The sequence below is a fragment of the Poecilia formosa genome, unplaced genomic scaffold, assembly GCF_000485575.1.
Source record: "Poecilia formosa unplaced genomic scaffold, Poecilia_formosa-5.1.2 Scaffold36, whole genome shotgun sequence".
NCBI classification, from domain to species: Eukaryota; Metazoa; Chordata; class Actinopteri; order Cyprinodontiformes; family Poeciliidae; genus Poecilia; species Poecilia formosa.
In genome coordinates this window covers 432,535-439,058 of record NW_006799975.1, presented here as the reverse complement: position 1 = coordinate 439,058, position 6,524 = coordinate 432,535, and the positions used below count along the sequence as shown (strand labels likewise).

Below are 6,524 nucleotides of genomic sequence, written 5' to 3'. Positions count from 1 at the left end.
CCTGGATGGTGACACTGATGTTCAGGTTTGTCTGTAATATTTTTTTATGTTTTTGAAGAATTATTTTTTGCCTTATCATTTTCAGAGGCTCCAGAACAGAACCAGCCTCTAGTTCTGACCCTGGCTCTGATGCTGCTGACCCAACACAAGACACTGCACGTTCCACAGCACACTTGTGCATAAGACTAGGAAGTGATACAGTAGCCCAAATTAAGGAAGCACAGAATACAAATAATGATCAAAATATACCAAAACATTATTTAACACTCTTGGACTGGTCTTATTATTAAGATTAAGATATTAGGAGAGCTTCTGAGAGTGACCCATTCCTTCCACAAATATTAGTAAAAACAGTCTGCATGCCTAGGAGCTTCATTTTATTCAGCTGTTGCCGCGGAAGTGATTGAAACACATGATTCTGATAAATTGGATGGGTGAACAAATACTTTTGGCAATATAGTGTATGTTTAATAAAAGCCTCTAACTTAAACATGGTTTAATCACAGAACCAAACATTTCCATTTTCCATGTGGCTGTACAGAGTTTTTCAATGAAGTAGGTTCTCCTTTTAATAACCAAATTCTATTCGTCGGTGTTTAATCCCAACTACTCTCTGCTTTGCCTGACTGGAAATAATATATAAGAAAAAAAAAAAAAAAAAAAAACTTCACAGTTTTTATTCAGTTATTCTTCTGTCAGGGCACAGAGCAAACTGGAGCAGTTCTGGATGACCGCAACTAATTCTCCAGTCTCTAAGCTTTGAATCTACTCTCAATATTTCTGCTCAAAGCAAATGAAAGCTTATAAAACCTCTGTCTATCTCCTGCTCACAGGCCCCCCTTTCCCTCTTTCTATTCCTCCATTATGGCTCTGTGCAATCACAGCTGCGTTGTGTAGACTAACCCACTGGGCCATCCATCACAGGTGGCGGAGATTGCTGTGGAAACTGGCAGCCATCCTGTCACTTGGCAAAAAATGCTTGGAAGGAGCCAAAAAGGCCTCTGGCAAACCTTGCACTGCTAAAGACTTTTTTGAATTTACCTTTAGGCAGGCAGGTCTATCAAGCTGTAATAGAATAACAAATGTATTTTACCTGGCAAAGAACTGGGCAATCAGGGCTCATTTCATCACAATGACAAAACAGTGTGTTGCCAATTTAGTGTCAGTGGAGAGCTGTGTGTGGAAAAAGCACACACACATACACAGCAGAGGAAAATGGCAAAGATGTTATGGGTTAGGGCCTTTGCCCAAGGGCTGAGTGTGTGGCCAGGCCTGGAGCCAACAATGTGCCCTTTTCCATTTTTCATAGGCTTTAAATTCTGATAGCAGTGAGCCTAGCAGACACTGGATACTGGCAATAGGCTTAGAACCAGGTCTGAAGATTTTTCCATTATGTATCGACAACAGGTTTATTACAGCGGGGTTTCTTATTACCCAGGGCAAAGTATATCAGCACTACTCAGAGATGGGCTTTAAATTCTGGTCCTTCAGGGAAATTAGGCCAACCAAAGGGCTACTTCCACATTTTGCTTGTTCACTACCTGCTAAAATTATTAACTTTTCAGAATGTGTTTATTGTTTTGAGTATGACTTTACCCAGCAATACTTCAGCAATACCCCAGACTGTGTCAGCTTCATGAAGGTCCCAGTCAGATCCCATCTGTGGACTGTTTGCATGTTGACCGTGTTTTGTTGTCTGGATACTCTGGTTCCACTTAACTATCCAGAAATATAGATGGTGGATTAAATAGTAAGATTAGATTGCTCTGAGATGAGCCTGTCTGTCTGTGTTGGCCCAGTAAAGGATTGTTGGATCTCCCAACCTGAAGATAGGGACCAGTTCATCAAGCTGGGGGGTTTTAAGCTGATATCTACTGGCAATAAAAGTGGAATAAATCCTGAACAACAACATGTGTCATAATGTTGATTTCTTTGTGGGGTTTTTTTGTGTTTTTTCTGTGTTCTCTGTTTAGTTAGGGTTTATTTTTAAGTTTCAAGTGTTTTCATGTGTACTGCCGGTTTTCCTTCTATATTGTTCACTAATTAGTAATTTGTTACACCTGTTTTTCAGTGATTTAAGTTTAACGCGCGGTTTGGCGCGGCAGTCTAGTCTGAGTTTCGTCTAAGCTGTCTGAGTCTAGTCTGAGTTGTGTCCGAATTTATTCTGAGTTTGTCTGTTGCACCTGAGTCTGATCTATAAAATCTTTGATTGCAATGAATATTAAAAGTATAATGACAAGAAGGAGAAAGCCTCTTGGTTCCTGTCAACTCAAAACAACACCATTCCTGACAACATGACAAAGTTTCAGAGAATATAGAGAGCTGCTTTTAAATATGTCTGAAAATTAAGAAACTTGAGAACTTATAGGAACCAATTGAGGAGGATTGAGTAAAAATAGCAAAATAAAGTCTGGATCAAATTTTTATATTTGTTCTATGCATGTACAACCTTTATTTTGAGCTTAATGAAATTAATGTAAATCTGAGTATATTGATTCAATAGAAAAACGGGAGGTTTATGCCTCTTTTACTGGCAGTTAAAGGCCACTTTATGCTTCTTTCAAAATAACAAGTCTCAAGCAAAGGACAACATCATAAAGGTCTGAGTACACAAAGATAAATGACTTAAAATGATGATTTTTCTTCAAAGTTTCCTTTAACAGCTTTTAAATGCAGACTTTCCTTATAAGCTTTCCAAATCATAAACACATTCAGTGTTGGAAGTGATGCAGTTTGGATTATATGAAGCCTCACTGCTGACAATGTCTTCTGATCAGCCAGCCAGAGAAACCCATTTCCTCTTAACGCATGAAGAGATTATGTTTTCCTTTTCAAATGGTTTTGTCTTTTTCATTTGACGGGGAGTTTTGAATTTGTGTTTTGAGAGTCTATGTAAGACTCGTGTTTTAAACTTCCTCTTCCTGCAATTGGTTCACTTTGTTCTTGATTTTCATTTTCTTTCCTGCGTGAAATGACGCAAATCAGGTGTACTGGCCCCTATGCAAACTGTATTTGTTCTTTTCATGACAGTCTGAACATTGCAGATTGGACACATACATTGTCATAATAAACCCCATAAGTATTGGCTGACGCAGGTACCTTAGTACCGCAAAAAAAGGTTTTTTTTTTCTTTTCTTTTTTTGTTCCAGAAAAATCAGGCAGAAAACCAGTCTCATATTTATGTAAAGTTTAACCTAAAGCAGCAGCAGATGCAGAGGGCAGCAGTCTACTGCTTACCAGGGGAAGGGCTCATCACTCACTAAGCAACACACAAAACTTGAATTCACAAAGAATCGATGAAGTGTCCCTAGACTTTTGTTGGATGCTCCAAAACATTACAATTTAAGTCTAAGACTTCCTCAGTGCCAGTGCTCACCTCTGGTCCTCTGGCACTTAGTCAATTGTGCTGCTGTTTCTGTGAGGAGAGTGACTAGATAAAGACCATGCTGGAACAAATGAAGGGCTTTGGGTGGCTTCATTTCTTCATGAGACAAACATTCTGATGCATGATCACAAATTTAGACATCTTTTCTGTCTGATAAAGGGACCACAGCAGAGACACCAAATAATTAAACTTGAGTCCAAGAAGGGAAAATAATCACAACAACAAACCTGCTGGAGCATCTGATTGACACTTCAGTCAAAATGTAGCTCCAGCTGTAAGGATTCATCTAATACTACTTGATATGAGCAGTTGATGCAGAAGCTGCAGCTCAGCATAAAGCTTTTCAGCCTGTGCAGACGACATGTTTCATTTACAGTGGAAAGCCTTGTAAATGATCGTTCCTACATAACACCTGGTCAGGACATTCAGTTTTAAAAAATCAGCAAGCCTCTCTGTAACGCAAAGATTTACAGTTTGTTCATATATTCTGATGCATGATCACAAGAGGTTTACTATTCATTATAGCAGGGAAAAAACAAGTATTACAGAAAGTACATTAAAGGGTGACACTTTTCCTGTCTTTGCAAAGATTGAAGTTAATAGAGGCCGACAACAGTGACATTAAAATAAGAAGGCTTTGAACTATATGATGGAAAAAAAAAACAATCAGATGTGGATGTTTCCACTTGTGCCTGCAGAGGGAAGTGTGGCACAGTGGAGTACTCCTGTCAGCTTCTTTAAAGGAACCAACACCCTTATAGCCTGTTGAACACAACAGTCAACCACAGGAAGACAGGAAGCACAGAGACTGCACAACCTCTGGAGGAGAACTGGAGACATTTAGGAACTCTGGTACAATGACATGAACGTCATAGGGGACAAGACAGCTGGACAACATTAAAAAAATAAAATAAAATGAGAAAAAGATTTATAAAAGCATTAGTTTTATTACGGTAATTAAAATTTTAAGTTTAACAGTATTTTAAAAGTATCAAAGGCTTTTTTTATTAGCTTTGCTAGCTCTGTAACAATAGGAGCTGTTACACTGGCCTTTTTTTATATTTTGTTCAAACATGTTGAAATTGGAAATGCCATATAAACTGGCAATATCCCATGCTGGAATATTAAGAGCTTTCTTTGGGAACCAAAGAAAGCTCTTCTGTTGCTGTGGGTCTGATTTTAAAAGTGTGTGTTACTGTATATCAACTGCACTGTGGGTCAAGGAGCACACCAGCAGATTATGTCATGTCAGCTGTGATGTAGCAACATTCTGTGATGCATTTACTCACCACAGATATGTTAGTCACAATTTGCTGTCAACACTTGTCATCTCAAGTTTATTCTGTTCTTGATGTGTACTGGCCTACAAGAGGGAAAACTATTTCTTTATGATGTGATTCTTTTTTCTAAAGGGAAACAGTCAGCAGCTTTAGATAAACTAAACTTACTGAGACAACTGATTAAACATCATCCAAATGACGATGTTTTACATCAGTTTGGTAGGAATCATTAGGTTTTTGGCAAATTGATCTTATTACGATTCAGAAGAATAATGTGATTACAAATCAACTGATGACATAATCAATGATTAACCCACACACAGTATTTTGTGTATGTGTGTAAGAGAAAAATTGTATGCACGTGTGATATTTTAGTATCACACACATACACAAAATAGTAAAATTATGCATATACATATGCACTATACACAAAATAGTAAAATTGTGCATATACATATGCACAATTTTACTATTTTGTGTATGTGTGAGAGAAAAATTGTATGCATGTGTCATATTTTAGTAGTGTATATGTGCAATTTTACTATTTTGCTTATGTGTGTGAGAGTAAAATTGTATACGTGTGTGATATTTTAGTAGTGTATATGCACAACTTTACTATTTTGTGTATGTGTGTGAAAGAAAAATTGTATGCGTGTGTCATGTTTTAATAGTATAGATGTGCAATTTTATTTTATTTTTTTTTTGTGTGTGAGTCTTTATTAGTGCATGAGAGACAAAACATAGTTTTTGTCGTAAACAGCCCCTCATATTTAGGAGTTAGCATTGGTCACTTCATGTGCTTTTGGTTACCGTGTTGTTTTACTTTGACCTCAGTGTTGAAATATGNAAAAAATAAAATAAAATGAGAAACAAAGTTTTATAAAAGCATTAGTTTTATTACAGTAATTAAAATTTTAAGTTTAACAGTATTTTAAAAGTATCAAATGCTGGCTCTTGCTGCTCTGCTCGTCTGACCTTAGTGATGCCTTGGGAGTGTGAAAGGTGGAAAGACTTGGTGACCATCCATCCATCCATCCATCCATCCATCCATCCATCCATCCATCCATCCATCCATCCATCCATCCATCCAAATGGATGTTAAATGTGTGTATCCATTTAACAATTTAAAAACAAAAAATAAGTTTTTATACGTCCACTTTGCTGGTGATTTTAATAGATTTTTAACTGAAAAATCTCACAGCTATAAAATCTGTAAAAGTATTCTGTTGATTTTAAAGACTAGCTATTTAAACTTTAGCCATAGCAAACATATAGAACCCAGACTATAGCAAACTCAAGGAAGGTTTTACTACTGACTGATAATCTCATACGAACATGTCATCATTCACATGTTAATCTACATTTCCAGATAATTCTGACCATCTGCCTGATGCTGAATCTGCTTTTATAAATGAAATACCTCAGAGTCAACACAGTATGAACTCCTTTACACCTAGTTCATTATTTGTTGTCAAAAATGTTTGGGCAAATAACTAATTTAAAATTAGAACCTTGTATATATCCATTCATCTTCTGTACACCCTTGTCCCTAGTGGAGTCGGGAGGGTTGCTGGTGCCTATCTCCAGCTAACGTTCTGGGTGAGAGGCAGGGTCACCCTGTGTACACCGCATGGTACACAGGGCAACACAGAGACAGACAGGACAAACAACCATGCACACACACGCCTAAGGAGAATTTAGAGAAAGCAATTAACCTGACAGTCATGGTTTTGGACTGTGGGAGGAAGCCGGAGTACCTGGAAAGAACCCACGCATGCATAGGGAGAACATGCAAACTCCATGCAGAAAGACCGGGAATCAAACCCAGAACCTTCTTGCTGCAAGGCAACAGTGCTACC

At 37.7% G+C, this 6,524-nt stretch overlaps 1 protein-coding gene across 1 annotated transcript in view; it reads right to left on the bottom strand.

The window, feature by feature from the left end:
* tsnare1 (T-SNARE Domain Containing 1) overlaps nucleotides 1-6,524 on the bottom strand; it is a 69,742-nt gene that overhangs the window by 23,892 nt on the left and 39,326 nt on the right. The gene's annotated exons all lie outside the window — the stretch shown is intronic.